At 39.0% G+C, this 16,473-nt stretch overlaps 1 long non-coding RNA gene across 1 annotated transcript in view; it reads right to left on the reverse strand.

The window, feature by feature from the left end:
* Positions 1 to 16,473, reverse strand: part of LOC105081429 (uncharacterized) — a 667,267-nt gene that overhangs the window by 579,925 nt on the left and 70,869 nt on the right. The window contains exon 10 of the long non-coding RNA XR_012499887.1: positions 5,407 to 5,596. This is a non-coding gene — a long non-coding RNA (uncharacterized LOC105081429). The remainder of the gene's footprint in view (positions 1 to 5,406; positions 5,597 to 16,473) is intronic.

Below are 16,473 nucleotides of genomic sequence, written 5' to 3' on the forward strand. Positions count from 1 at the left end.
TTACATCAAAATGGGTTGTGCGTCTTGGTGTCCTCTCTAATACACTCATCCAGATGTGCCTGTATCTCTGAACATGGTGCCCTCCTTCTGAGTTGTGACCTGCCTCAGTGCATGTCTGATGCAGACAGCAAGGGTCTGGAGAACTGACAGGCCCTTGGTTCTCTTCTGATCATTCCTGGTACATTTCTGAGTCCTTAGGCAGTGTGGATGATAAATAACAAAGATGATGCACTACCTAGCCCACACCATTTCTTCAAAAGGAAAGCCATCTTTCTCTTCTCTCCCATGCTTGACTGAAATAACTCAGGTGTCACCTCTGCTAATGGGAACAAAGTTGGCTGCCCCACTTGGATGTCAGAAGACTCCAAGTGAAAGAGAGCCTAGCCCATAAGACTACTGAGGGAATTAAGTTGCTTCTTTTCAAATTTGGGGGTTATTTTATGCCTATGTGTACACAGAAAAAAGTTTGAGGCTGGGACCCCTAAGATGGAAGGATTCCAAATTGCATGGCACAGCTGTTACACCTATAACATACATGTGCATCTACTGGGAAACTTTCTAAAAATATTTCTCATCAAATTAAATACACTAATGTTTATTTGCAAACAGGATTCTGGTCTGGGAATTGGTCACTCAGGAAGACAACTTAGGATCCAAAGCTAGGAAGACAAGGTCAGAGGTTGAGAAGGTGGTCTTGGCCAACTAGGTTGAAGTAGGGTACTAGCATTTCACAGTGGACACTGGAACATTCCTGAGAAACAGAATATGGCAGAGATTCAGAACGTGGCAAGAGGAGAACTTCAGTGTAGCAAACCCTAAGAGTCCTTGAGGAGAAAGGCAACAGCCAATTAAAGATGGCCTGAAACTCAGAGATGGACTCTTTCAGGCTCAGAGAAAGCAGCTGTGTGTTGTATCATCTTCTCTATCAGAGAGCCATGGGCTTGAATCTGCCAGAGCTGTGAGCTCTGCAACTTCAGGGAAGTTGTTTTCCAAACCTTACTTTTTCCCCTCAGTGAAATAAGACTAATAATACCTTGTTCAACTGCCATGAGGATTATATGAATGAGCCCCTGCATGTGTGAAACACTGCGGACACTGCTTTACATATGGGAAGTGCTCAATAAACATGAATTAGAAGTTTAGTAAAAGCGTGGTCATTCACTCTGAATAAAGTGATTTCAGATCAGCACTTAGTTGAAAATGGTACCCACTCCATGGTTTGACTCGAGAGGCACGGGAAGCCATCCCACTTCCAAAATATGATCTCTTGACCTCTTTTTAAAAATAAGGTAAGTAACCCTCTTCCCTACCCTTTCACTTACTCCTCCACAAACATCACTCACCCCTACTCTCCACCCATTCTTGAGGTAGGACATCTTATTTTCAAGAATGTACAATTACAATGCACACATTTTGTCCAGGAGGGATTAATTTGCAACTCATTGCTACAGATTCATTAATTTATCAGTTTAATTTGTTCAATAACTCTCTTATGGTTCAATTTCTATCTGTAAATTGGGGAATGATAATGGTACATACCTTACATAACTGTTTGCACATTAAATAATTCATGCAACGTGTCTGGAACTCAGTAAGTGCTCAACAGATGTTGGCTCATTTTGTAATTGTTGCTATTGATTGTAAGTGATAAGCTGCAAAGTCTCATGGTTATGACTGTAGAATTGAAAAATACAGAAGTAACAGGAAGGAAAGTTCTGTAATGCAGGGAGCTGCCTAGTTAAGCAACACAGGGAATGGGGACCAGAGATAGTGTAGAGAGGCATGAAGGCAGGATTTCTTATACCCTTTTCTGTTACTCTACTTCTGAGATACTTCTACTTCTACCCTCTCCAATCCTAATATATCATTTGAGAAGGGGGGGAAAGAAAATAATCTCTTCAAATTTCATTAAATGGTTCATAAGCCACTTATTTTTTCCCCTTCTAAGTAAAACCAGACTGCAAGATATAAACACTCCTAATGAAAGATTTTCTCAGCTCTGTTAATTAGCGTCAATTGCAACGGTGGTTTTTGTTTCAAATCCATTCTCGTTCGTCACTTTACCCTTACATGATGCTAGACAAGGCTGCAGTGGGCAAGAGGTAACCCCTAATGAATAATCCCCAGGCAAAATGGTTTGGATGCATTCCTGAGGGCCCCAGGGAGGTTTGTTTATTAGCCTCATATGGGAGAACAACACAAAAAAGTGAGAAAGAGGCATACAATGAGCAACCGGATGCAAACCTGTCACAGTGGAAAGGTGTGACGGAGAATAGACATGTGTTTAAAGTGCATATGCTGACATATCTTGTAGCAAACACCAAGGTCTGTGGTGGAGATTCCAGTTAGGACTGGATGATTGTAATGGCTAACAGTAGGAAAGATACCTACACAAACATCATTCATCTTCCCTCATTCATTCAACCCATATTTACAGAGCTCCTACTTGGGATGCAGCTCACAGTTTTACTGGTAAGACAGTCATCGCAATGAATCATATGAAAGAATGAATGAATGGATGGATGGATAGGTGGATAGACAGATAGTTAATGGTACTGGGTTAAATACAAGAAGGTTAACTAAAGATGAGATGACAGTTCACTATAAAGGAATGACTAATTTAGGGAAGGGAGATTATATTCTAAAGTGACACACAGAACTAAGATCCAAGGGGTAGGCAGCAGTTAGCCAAGGAATGTTTGGGGAAGAAAAGGCACCAAGAAGAGTAAGAGTCTTCACTGCACGGAAGCAGAACTCTTCCTTCATCCCTGCAACACCAAGCAGCAGCCAAGGAAACCCAGCAGTTGTGGGAGGACAGCTTATAATCATAGGTCCTGATTCTGTCTCTGGAGTTGGTTGGGCATGGCAAGATATGGTGACTCTAAGGTGGGATGAGGCAAGATACGACAATGTCAGTGCTCCTCCCAGTTGCTAGAAGTCATGGCTATAGGAGATGTAATCTGTGGGTGAGAACAACTTTCCAGAGTTCTCATTTTAGCTTAAATAAGAAGATAAATGACCTGTAACACTTGCTGTAAAGACAGGGAGCTGACATGTAAATGTTAAGCTTCAGAGTAATGATATCCCTTCAAGACTATTTATGTTACAGTCACATGTGGCTTTGGAATGAAAACCAAATGGCAAACAATAAAAGTCTTTCAAGACAACCAATTCTGCAAATAACTGTAATCCTGAGCGAATGCTTCTTCTTCCACTAAGTTATGTGCCCTGAGTGGTTCCAAAGACCAACAAAGGCCTTCGCAGTCCTAGACTTGCCAATGGCCAAGGGGATGGCAATGAAGATTATTTCAGTTTCCTTAACTGGACGCTCACTCACCCAGCTGCTTTACAAATCAAGAGTTAAATCACCTCAGTTATATGTAAAGAGTACAAGTGTCCACATGTTTCAATTTTGGAGTTTTGAATTCTAATTTAATTCTCAGTGCATCTATACCAACAGATTTTGAACATTTTAAATTAAAGCTGAAGCAGATGCTGATTACATTAACAGAGAGCAGCAGCACTGTTCTTATTTAAGCCAGAGTAGGTCTCCTAATATGCACCTGCCTGGTCCACTCCCCACCCTGCAAACAATATGACTATGCAGCCTCTGAACGTGGCCCTTGGGAACCTTCCAGGGTTCCAAAGAACCCAGTTTGAAAACACAGCCAACACTAGCACAGATGTGACTGACACCTTCAATGCCAGTTACCTCCTCCTGTGCTGAAATTACAGTCAAACCAGGCTCTCACAGCTTTAAACCTTCACAGTAAAGCAACTCTGAGGTAGACCCATCTCGGAGTCAATCCATAAAGCCATTTGAGTGTCACACTAATCATTTTAGCTATAATCCCTACCTTAAATTTATTCTTCTCCTCACAACTTGAATGTACCCAGAAAAAAGAATTTGTGGTGTACTGCATTTAATCTTAATAAATAAAGTAAAATCTATTTTCAATTTTAGATGTGGCATGGATGCCATATTTTTTACATAAGAACTAATTTCAGGAAAAAGACCCATGAATATACATTTGCACTTTGTAGAAAAGTACAAGATTTATCCAGCTCAAGTAAGTAAAGCAGCTGGCTGGTAAGTTTCTTTAAGTGACTTCATTCATTCACTCACTCTAATAATATTTCCCTTTTTTTTTTTTTACTGGAGTATAACTGACTTACAATATTATATTAGTGTCAGGTGTACAACATATTGATTCAATGTTTTTACACATTATAAAATGATCACCATGATAAGTCTAGTTACCATCTGTCACCATACAAAGTTATTACAGTATTCTTGACTACATTCCCGATGCTGTACATTACATCCCAGTGATTATTTATTTTATAACTGAAAGTTTGTAGCTCTTAATTCCCTTCACCTATTTTGCCCATCCCCCTGTCCTAAAATATTCTTTGAGCCTGTACTATGCCACTGTATCCCTGGAAAGTCTACACACCTCATTTGTTCTTTCAGTCATGGCAACATACATTCATCGTGTGCCTGTCACATGCCAAGACCTTGCCTTCAGGGAACTTAGAGTCTTTCCAGTTAAGAAAGATTGCTTTTGGGAAACAAATCAACTAGAAAATTAGAAATACTTATGAGAACTATGAATAAATTAAACAGGGTGAGAAGATAGACCATGACAGTGTATATAATAAATAGAGCTAAAATATTTTTGGAGACCTACCAATATAGCAATTGAAACCTGTTGAAAGCACAAGAAACAACTTTCGGAGGCAATGCCAACAAACCGTATTTAGCCGCTTCCCTGAGCAGCAAATCAGCTGTATCTGGAAAATTCTTAGATTTCAGCACTTAGTAGGAACTACAAGAACTACATTTCTAAAGCCATACTTTTTTTTAAACTGCTGCTCAGAATAATTACTACACTATCATTATGATATTCCCGTATCGCTCAATCTATTCAAGTAAGTTAACATACGATAACAAGTTTCAGGACATAGACACATGAAAAGGAAAAGAAAAATTCACTTGGCAGAGAAAACAATGGAGTCAGGAGATAGGAGAATTGTGTGATTTAATTTAGAGTGAGGACTCAAGATTCAGAACGCACCAACTAGTAATGGCTTTACAGGTAAAATGTTCTTGGGGAGATAAAACTGCCATTTGAATAAGCAGCGAGAAGCAGAGGCTGTATTTCAGATGAGCAGAAGAGCATATATAAAGGTACAAAGGCTATATGATCTACCTTTCCATATATCTGTTTGTCCATCGACACATTATGGTTTCAGTCCCTGTTCCAAGTGCTTTGCATGCCTTATCTCATTTAGTCCCTAAAATACACAGTATGTCGCAAACAACTCATTATTACACTCATTTGTTTGAGACTGGGTTTCTTTTAAGTAGAGCAAAAAATCAGATTTTAGGTGAACGTGACTTACCGGGATCAGCAGAACCCAGACAGGGTGAGAACAGTGAGGCGTCCAAAAGCAAAATTTTAGGAAGCACTCCTTCTCAGGGTTGGGCAACTGGCATGACCTTGATGGTGAATGTTTCCTTAAATTCTGCCCTCTAGGTGCTTCACTCTCCTCATCCTAGTCCAGATCCTTGGGCAAGCTCTTTAGAACAAACCTGTAATGTAAGGAGTGAAGCAGGATAGTGAAGGTGAGAGAGCAGATGGAGAACACGGTCCTAGGAAAGTCCAGCCCTGGGCTGATCCACGGCAGGAGTGGTGTTCTGGAACAACACAGAATGGCGCATGGGAGCTGGCCTTTTGTACCCCCTCTATCCACTCTATCCAAGGTCACTGCCCGCCCTTGAGAGGCACAGGTATAAGCTATTAGCTGCTGGAGTGGAGGGCTTGGTGCCACGGTGACTGAAGTGGATCTGGATGGGGCACTAATGGCATCTAATACATTATTTTGAAGAATCATCATCTAATATTTAATGGAGGCAGCAAATCTTTAATTGCTGTTCTCGAGGAAGTCCTGATGGATAGCATATACCTATTTGCCTAGTGTAAATACTCCCACCAAGGCTGATTTTGAGCTACCAACATGATCTGTGAATGTGCAGTTTGCAAGAGAGGTGCCCAATCTCCAGGACCAGGGCATGGTGCTTCAGCAACTTAGCAGTCAGAGGGGAACCAGAATTTGACCACAGGTTGTCTGACATCACACATCAAGGCAAATCCACAGGGTCACAGAGCACAAAGCAGCCAACTTTTCCTGTCAAGAGCCAGGTAAGAAACGAGTTCTGCTTTGTGGTCTCTTGTCACAAATAGCCAATTCTGCTGTTGTAGCGTGAAAGCAGACTACAGACAGTACATAAAAGATATGGCTTTGTTCCAATAAACTTTATCTACAAAAGCAGGCAATAGTTCACACTGAGACCATGGGTTGTATTTTTGTCAACATCAGCTCTAGCTGTTACTTAATATTTTTCTTAATATTTGTATAATAAATAACATCTGCTACTTAACTGTTGAACAGGGTCAACATCGCAGTTGGGGAAGAGAAGCACCTAGAACACAAAATCTGCCTGCCCCTAGGCCTGGTCCCATTAGAGAGTCACCCAAACTAGACTGACAGGCCTACTGTTCGGGGTTCAGTTGTTCAAATCTGAACCACTTAAGCAGAAAAGGATGTAACCCATGGAATTAAGGGCTTGCAAAATTGTTGGAAGGGCAAAAGAAGCTGGTGAAGCAAGGCAAGCAGCCCACCAGGGAGCTCCTACATCGCCTCCCTCAAGAATGTGAGCAATCAGGAGGCTGCCAGTGGAACTTCTGAGTTCAAAGACACAGGGACACAAGCATGGTCCAGGATCAGGATCACCACCACTTAACCCACAGGAAGTCAGAAAATGGCACTAGAACACTGCTGCAAACAAACCCAACATCTTTAGGCTCAAGCCTACCAGGAGCAAGAGCTGGAGCAACAAGAAAGTGCCCCTCCCTTGCTTCCATCTTCCAAATACCACCTGCATGCACCTGTGTGAACCTAATTTTCTTTCAGAACCCTAGCTGCAAGAGAGTCAGAGAATTGTAGATTTTAGATACTCAACTGATGACTCTAGAAGAAAGATGAAATAAATGCTAAGTGACAGCTGACTGCATTCACCACAGTAGGCATCCTAGGAAATACTTCATTTGATGAGAACTTAAGGCTACTTGCCCAATAGGCATGAGATTTCCCTACGACAAATCTAGTTCCAATCAGAAGTTCCTGCTGGTAAAGGAAACACCATTTGTGGCCCTAGATACACATACATACACACACACACACACACACACACACACACACACACACACACACACACTCTCTCTCTCTCTCTCTCTCTCTCTCTCTCTCTCACATGGGCCTAGAGTATATGATGGGATTAGTGATGGGGATCAGAAGTTTATAGGTCAGGGTTGGAGGATGAGAGTCTAAGATGCAGGGGAAGAACTGCATCAGGCATAAAGAACTGGGTCAGGGAATATCAGGAGTGGTGGCAGTGAGTAGAAGTAGTAAAATGAGGAGCCTATAGAACAATAGGAGTTGTGAAGGGGTAAATGCCAAGGGAAAAACTGAGAAAATGTCTTGCACAGGTCATTCATCTTAAGGGAACCACTGCTTTGTGACCGCCATATCTGTTACTAATGGAAGAAAAATACTAGCATCGTTCCCCGAGGTCAGAGATGTGTGCAATTAAGTAATACTAAGCATGTTACAAACACACAGTGCTTTACAGACTGCAATTCATTAAGTACTGCCGTGAAAAAAAATTTATGAGTCAGTCGAAATGGAGCTATTTCCTTTAAAAATGTTTTGCATTATGAAATAGGATCTAAACAAACATATGCTACATGCATGTGATTATGAATTAAAATAACGAAATATTCTTGAATCCACCATGTCGCTTAAGAATTTTACAGCTGGGGCTGCCTGGGTGTGTTCACCCTGGTATTTCTGACCCATCCTTCTTCTTCATTCCCAAGCTTATGATTTTTATTCCCTTGCTTTAAAAAATACATAGTTTATCACACATACATGTCAACTGAAATTATTCCAAGTTTGCATGCCTCAATTTATTTCTAATTGATAGAAATTAGTATTATTGCAAACAAATGTTTTTCAAAACCTATTTTCAGAATTAAAAAACAAACATCAGTCTTCGGTATTTACAAAAAGGATGGATAAAAGAAAAGCAGTATCTTCCTTCCATGAATGCTTAATTCACCTAATAATTCAAGCAACTCTTCATTTAAAAAAATCATTTAATCACAAAATCCTTTTAGACATATTAGCCAACTAAAACAGTGGCTAATTTCCACTGTTTTTCACAATGGTGAGCCAGTCACATAGTTAATAAAATTAAGCTTCCTTCATTTCTCTCACATTCGCCCCACAAAGGAGAGCTGTCACCAACAAAATGCAGCCCAAGTATGTGGCTGTGCTGGTTTCCAGGACTTGAGCCATCACTGATTTGTCACACCGCCTCTTAACAACATATTTGTATTTTGCAAAATGCGTAATTTTTTTTTAGCCCCTGAACAAATATATTTACATAACTGTGTCTAACGAGAAATTACATTTAACTTCTCAGAAATGACAATAACTAAAACCTGAACTGCCAATTCCACTTCATTAGTGTGGAAGAAATGCATTCCAAATGTTAATAAAAATTCCAACATGCTGATAAATTAGAGCTTCTAAGGAGCATGTGACACCTTGGTTAATATATTCAACCTCAATTATATTTCTCTTCAGCACCCTGTTATCTGGAACCTTTGCTGGCAATCAGAGGTGCTGTTTTTCAGCGGCCAATTTTCTAGATAATGTAGCTTATCAACACTGTGGGTAAACTTGCCAATGGAATCAGGCTGCACTGAACCACACACACGCTAATTGCATCCCTTTTTTATGCATATTTACAGACTGTCACTTCAAAGAAATCAGTGGCCCATTGAGGCACCCAGTTAGCTGGAAGAATTGCCTCTTGCAAATGAAAATTAGCAAACAAGCCAGTGATAAATATGAAATGAACAAAGTAGAAAAATCCTGTTTTGTTCCGAAACTTCCTTGTCATCCCAATTTACACTCCCAAATAGAAGGAGTTTTGAACACAGGATGTGCCTTTTGTTTCAAATGAAGACAGAAAGAATTATTCCTTCAACCCACTAACTAGGTAAAAGCCTATTAGCTTTTTCTCTCCTCTCCCACGCCACCCCCAACCCAAATTTCTATTCACATAAACAGGTTATTAAATCCCGTATTAGATTTGCTTTGGAGTTTGAATAGACAAATGACATGTTAACACTTCAGAAACAATTAACCCCGGGAACTTAATTAAGTTCTTCTGACTTTAAGGAAGCATATTTCAAAATAATATTTCTAAACTCTCCAAGTTTGCTCGAAAATAGCATTGCTTTCCTTCCTAAAGTGTTCATAAGTTCTACTTAACAGAAGGAAGCTTTGCCTGGCTATATATGGATAAAGGTTATGGTGTTATGAGCCTGCTCTAATTTGACTAACTCAGGGTGAGTATAAAAAGAGACAGGTGCCAAAAAATTAAAATTTTTTAAAATTTCCTAAAGCTCCTAACATTGGCCATATATAAAAGAGAAAATGATTTTATAACTATGTCCTGGGAACTCCACACAAACGAAAGCACTGAGATATGGGTTGTGTGTTTGTCTGAAGTCCTCTCCCTTGCTTTTTAGAATAACATTTTAAAATCTTTCACCACTAGGACAATGTTTTTAAGGCAATATTAGGTTTTGGAAAACATGTCATTTTAATATAAGCAGATCATTTTAATATAATTTAAAATAAACCACATACCAATTGAACTATAAATACTTTCAAAGGGCTTGTGCCAAACTGAGCAATTCAGAATGGCAAAACTCAACAAATAAATGGCACTTAACGTCTTAGCTTACAGCCCAGGTTCAGTGATACTTTATTTGGTTTGGAGTACTGAGCATCATGCCTGCTGTATTTCATAGTTTCAACAGACTCCTAAATTCCTAGTCACTAACATGAGATATACAATGTCATTGGAGAGGTGTTTTTTTTTTTTTCCTTAAAGAGCACAAGCAACAACATAAATATTGATACAAACACTGCGAAAACATCGCTATTTTAACAAACACACTACACCTACATGCCTACTGCTCATTTCCTCCCTCAGAAAACAGGGTTCTGTAGTAAATTAGCTTTCATCTGTGTGCACTAATTTAGACAATTGTTTTATATCGCTTTCCAAATTGACATATCACTGCGTGTTGATACTTGTGTCTCCCAGCCCAGACTGGGAACTCCCTGAAAACAGGAATATAGTTTTGCGGAAAGATGACTAAGACATAGACCCCACCACCAAGCAGTTCAAGATGTAGGGGGGACAGGGAAAGACACTGACTTCCGCAGCTACCCTGTACCAGGGAGAGGAACAAAGAGCTATGGGACCCAAAGAAAAGACCAGTTTACTCTGCCCAGGGGTCTGGGAAAGAAATCACATAATTGATGACATAAGAATCAGATCTTAAGAGATAAGTGACACTTCAATGCGGCAGGGAACGACCTTTCAGGCACACCAAGTAAAACAGAAGGCAGAAGGGTAAATGGACCAGTCGTGAGAGAGATTTTTGGCAATGCTAAATCTTGGGGGGGGGGGACAGGAGCATCTGCAGTATAAAAGAGAAAGATTTGAATTCTGTATGCTGCTGTGTCACCTTTCTCTTTTGTATCTTTTTGCTCTGGGGAAAGCAAAATGTGGGGAAGGCTGTGGGAGCACTTCTAAAACAGAAAAGTGCTCATGAAGACTGACCAAAAGACAACCTGATTAAGAAAAAAAAAGTCTAACAATTTTAATTTTTCAACTTCACCTGCAGTGCTATCCAATTATATAAATAACATACCCACCCAGCACTGCTATTGAGTTTGTCTTTAACACAGTAAGACTGATTTCACGAGACACAAGAAGATCTTATCATGTTACTCTATATGGACACAATGAGGAGTATGTCTCAATCACTCATGAATCAAACTAAATACTAATAAATTTCCCTGTCTCTTAAAAGGGCTAACTAAAATCTGGCTCCATCTTTAGTCCTCAAAATATTCAGAGGAAAAGACAGCAAGCATATCTAATGTGGTAGAGTTTATCTAAAAACCTAGTTTATTGAAAATGGTTTTGAATTTTAACAAAAAACCTGCAATGGTAAATAGGCCAAAAAAAAAAAAAAAAAAACCTAACAGAAGAAAAGGCATTATGTAATATCAAAGCTAGATGGTTGGTTTCAGAGAAAATTTTTCAACTGATGAATACATCATTCCCTATTTCTTGGCTATTTTATAATACAGACACTGTTTATGTCCAAGACATAAAAGGTAAAAGAATCATTGTAATAGTAATAATAATACAATAGCAGCTAACAAGTTTAGCACACTATCTGCCAGGAACTGAGCCAGTGACTTAACTTACAGTTTGCCATCTAATTGCTAGAAGATTCCTATGAAGGAAGTATTTTCAGCCCTATGTTTTAGGTAAGAAGAAACTGAAGTCTCTGCCCTTGGACAAGGCTGTGAACTAGCTCATGGCAGGGCCAGGATGCCAATCTGAGCCACACCTTTCTAAGCCTAGGAGGGTAACCACTATAAGATGCTGCTTCTTGTTAAATAATGTTAGGCTGTTTCTCTCTTTCAACATGAGCTTGGCTGAATTCTGTTTGGAAAAGAAAGTTCAAGCAGGAAGGAGAACAACAAGGGAACAAAAGGAGGAAACAGAAGAGAAAGAGAGAAGAAAGTTAAAGAGAGGACAGGGAGGAAAAGGAGGAAGGAAAGGAGAGGGAGGGGAGGGAAGAAACGGAGGAAAAGCCAGTTAAAGCGAGATCCTCATCTTCCTAGGCGTTCCTGTAACACTTGCTACTCCTCATTCTCCACAGTTTCTTTTTAATCGAAGTATAATTGATTTAAAATATGATGTTAGTTTCAAATGTACAGCCAAGTGACTCAGTTATATATAGATACTATTTTTTTCAGTTTCTTTGCCATGATAGGCTACTATGAAATACTAAATACTGTTCACAGTGTTATACAGGAAATCTTTGCCCATTTTCCACACTTGCTCATTACTTTTTCCCCTGGTCTGTCTCTCTGGTAGATCACAAGCTCCATGAGGGCAGGACCTGTATCTGTCTTGGCCGCCACAGGCTCCCCTAAGACTAGCAGAGAACTGGCAACAAGGGGGCACTCAATAAATGAATAAGTAAAACACAGTATGTTTTCTTTCCCTTCATGGCTTGAATATTTCACTTGTCAACCAGTTGTCTTCTTGTTCTCTACAGCCTCAAAAAGAAATATATCAATGCACAGAATGACAAGGATAGGACAATTTCATTCTACTATACCAACACATGTGCGATCACAAATTATTTAGGTCTTAAGAGGGCTGTTTTGTTGCGGCCATTAGTGAGAGCTTTGTTAAGTACACCAGCTGGACTCCTGGACTCTAATGGTGTCCTAATTTTCTATTCATCTCTGACTGGATGCTGGACAAATGTAAATCAAACAGTAGAGTTCCCCTGCCTTCTAAGTTTTTAAAATACAACTCTCTGTAAGGCAGTTTGAAGATCCTGCCATAACCAGAAATGGCACCACTCTCAACATTCCACAGACGTCAAAGATCATTTTAACCCTACTGTTGTAACCAAAAAACTTTACACTTAACCCAACTAGGAATGTTCTTCAACAGGGATACTGCCCCAATTTATACTATCAATCAAAAAAATAAAAATAAAAACCCCACAGGTTTCAAAATATAAACACATGCTCTCAATTCACATTTGCAGAAATACATATTTGCTTCATAAATGAAATTAGCTGTTAAAATGCGTGTCAAAGATGTGCACCTTATATTGCTGAGTTTGCTTTTTTTTTTTTTTTTGGCTTAAGCTTCATCAGACACCTGTTTTGTACTGAAATCTTCATGAAAAGGTTTTACTTTTTTCTATTTTTTTCCCTTGCTGTTTTTTTTTCTTTTCTCTTTCCCAAGCCCTTTGCTTTTTGGATTAAAGCTGCAATTTTTATCTGTATTCTCAGATTCCTCTTTCACTGGTCAGAAGGAGAGTTTTTCTTTGTGTTAGAATTATTCACAGGACCCATGGAATGAAGGCTGAGTACAAAATAAACTCCAGCTCAGGGGAAAAAAAAAAATGTGTTGTTTGAAGAGGGTGGCTCTGGCAAGTTCGCCAAGCTCAGGACGAAATAAACAGAACTGGAACTAACTTGGGAGCAAGAATATTCTCCAAGCAAGCAGCCAAGCTGGTAGCCAGAGCAAAACAGAACGTCCTGAACATCTGTTTTGTTTTCATTTTAGGAATTTGGAACACCTTAGTCCTCACTGATTGTTGTGCTCTGGGTAATCCATTTGGACTTTTGCTAAACCCAAAGAAAACCTGGGACAACTTGGATAAAATGTGAAAATGCAAAGCGTTTACTTAATATTTAAAAGAAAGAAAGAGACAGAGAGAGAGGAAATAGAGAGGTACCTTTGAAAGTTTTTAAAAATTAGGTAAAATGCAATTTGTCCTGACTATCTTTGACACAAGTCACCCTATAATTGCCACTTCTGCAAGGTGTCTGAATTACGATAGTACAATGTGGCTGTTTAAATGCCTATACATTTGTCTGAAAAGAGGAAAAAGCCACAACATTGTCTATTAAATGTCAAAAAGCCTTTTCTTTAACTATGGATGAGTTGGACAGAACTCAGGAAATACTTCAGTTGGAAAAGAAATGTTAAAAGCTACCCTTCAAGCTCTTGGAAAACCTATTATCAAATGTTAACACCTTTAAAAAAAAATCCACCAGTATCCCGAGCTGGATTACATATCTTTGTTTAGCAAAGGGTGATCATCACTGAAAACTAAAGACAAAATAACAATAGATGCAAACTACCGGCTCATTAGAAATTGTGATGTTTACATTAAGAAACTGAAGAACAGGTATCTGATTACATGTGTTCTCTTGAAACAGGAACCACAGTTACTTACAGAAAATGCCGAGCATGTTTCTCTTTATCACATCTCTAAGTCAAAATGTCAGCACTTTAGATGCTGCTAGCTGTCACTGTGCTTGAGAGCGTAAGGAGGAGGGAGAAAAACCAACATAACTTTCCTTCAGAAGAAAAACAGTGTAGAAAAAAAATACAGTGTATATGTATATGCAGACAATCTTTCACATCTTTTTCTCGGTTCACAGGACATAGTAAGAATTCATTAGCACATTCCTAAATCATTTGCCCCAATTTCCTCTCTAATGTGTGTATCTACAAATAACTACAGATTTTGTAAAGAAAGGATACAGAAACCAGAAAGCTGAGGTCAGAGGCAGAAGCACAGACGTACAGATGTACGTACGTATCAATGGATGTTCTGTGATTGTGTCTCTTTGTGATGCATAATTACAAACGATTTTAATATAACCCCTTCACTCTGAGCCATCCTTTTCCCCCCTGTTCTAAATACAGTACCTACAAACCCCCCAAATTCATCTTTTACAGACTTTGAAGATTTAAAAACTTCTCCAAAATGCCACATGTCAGTCAAAAAAGAAAATGATTGGCTTTTAAAATTACAATTTAAAGCACAGTGATGAGAGGGTATGTTTTCATTAAAATTTAACCCCTTTTTAAGCTCTTGTGTCTAGGGCTTTGGGGAACACACTGAAAACTTGGGTTTTTAATCTGCATATCCTTCTGAGAAAAAAAGAGCTACAAAATAAAAAGCACAGAATTACAATGAACAGTAGCCCATGTTAATATAAGGCCATGTCCTTTAATACGAACCTCAAAAGTATTCACTGCTCATTGTTTGAAATATGCAGAAAAATCAAGAGTCTGTCACTTCGATCTGTAAATGTTTAGCAATTAAATCTAATAAGTATGCTTTAAGCCACATGTGTATGGGAACCTTGTTTTTTTTTAATGGAATCACTCTATATTCTCTGAGGGGAATCATTTTCTATAAAGTGCAATCTTTTTGCTAAAATTCACACTAAAATTCAATTAAAACATGATTTATTTTAAAAGGGTAGACTATGTGACAAAATAACCCAAAAACATAACAATGTCATACCAAGAAACAACTGATGGTTGAAAACACTTTATATTTCCCTTTTTCTTTGTGCCAGCCTTAAAAAGCACTAACTCCTGGCAGTCACACAAGTCTATACATGTGATGAAATTTTACAGAACTATATAAAACAACAGTGTGCATCAAAAAGACGACAAAATCATGTAAGGTCTATAGTCTCAATAGTATTTTGTGAAAGTCAGTTTCTCACTTTTGAAGGGTACTATGGTTATGTAAAATGTTATCATCAGGGGAAGCTGGGTTAAGGGTATGCGGTACCTCTCTGCTGTTTTTACAACTTCTTACATATCTACAATGATTTCAAAAGTAAAAGCAAAAAATTACCTCTGTACCGGTTTTATAAGTCTGAATTCCCAGACACTGTGTTGGACTTTCACAGTGCAAGGAATCAAAGAGATTCTCTCTAAAATTTAGATCTACAATTCTCAAAGAAACTGCTGAAAGGTTCAGAAATACATCCTTCAACTGACTCAGATTAGAGGGAAGTGTGGTTCAGTATTATCATCTTCCAAGTTCTGATCAAGAGCATGTCTTGAACTGTCTCTGATCGCCTTATCCTTTCTTTGCCCCAAACTCTATACCTATCCACCTTCCAGGTAGAAACAGTGTCTCTCTCACATCTCACAGAAGTCAGATTTAGTGGTTAAGAGCCTATATTCAGATTGCTTCTCTGAACCTACCTGCCTGATTTAGTCAAGTTGCTTAAACTCTCAGAGCTTCAGTTTGCTGACCTGTAAAAGGGGGATGATAAGAATATTGACTGCACAGGGTTGTTGTGAGGGTTAAGCGAAGAAATGGGCAAAGAACCTAACAGGCAGAGAGTACTTTATCTAGGTCAGCTGGGACCTAGCGTCATGCTTCATACATGCTCCCACTATAGTGAGTGAGTGAAGGATAAGGAAGAGGAAGTCTGAGCCACACAGAGTTTCCTTTAAATGCTGGCCCCTCCTCTGTTAACTACTCGATCCACCCTCTCTCCAAGCCCCAGCTCCCTCATCTGTATAAGAGAATCATGATGCAAAACCAGGAAGAGAAAGCTTTTTTTGAAAGTGTTGTATCTAACACCATGTTACAAGTATTTCTTCTAACTCTCTCTATTTTGCTGCACTATGAGATCCTGATAGGCAAAAGTCAGGTATTATTCCAGCTTTCTGTCTCCTACCTTATGTCAGCACTAAGGAGATGATGCTCCATCAAGGTTTGTTAAATAATAACTTTTAAAAAGCTAACGATTGAAAAATAAAACTCACCATTTGAACCATATCACAAAGGATCCCAGGAATGAAAGAAACATTTACAGAGCCACTTTGGTTGCTGAAAACTTTTTCCTTTTATGATTATGCTACCTCTCTAAGTTGTCAGAAGGTGAATT

The sequence above is a fragment of the Camelus bactrianus genome, chromosome 17 (assembly GCF_048773025.1).
Source record: "Camelus bactrianus isolate YW-2024 breed Bactrian camel chromosome 17, ASM4877302v1, whole genome shotgun sequence".
Taxonomy (NCBI): Eukaryota; Metazoa; Chordata; class Mammalia; order Artiodactyla; family Camelidae; genus Camelus; species Camelus bactrianus.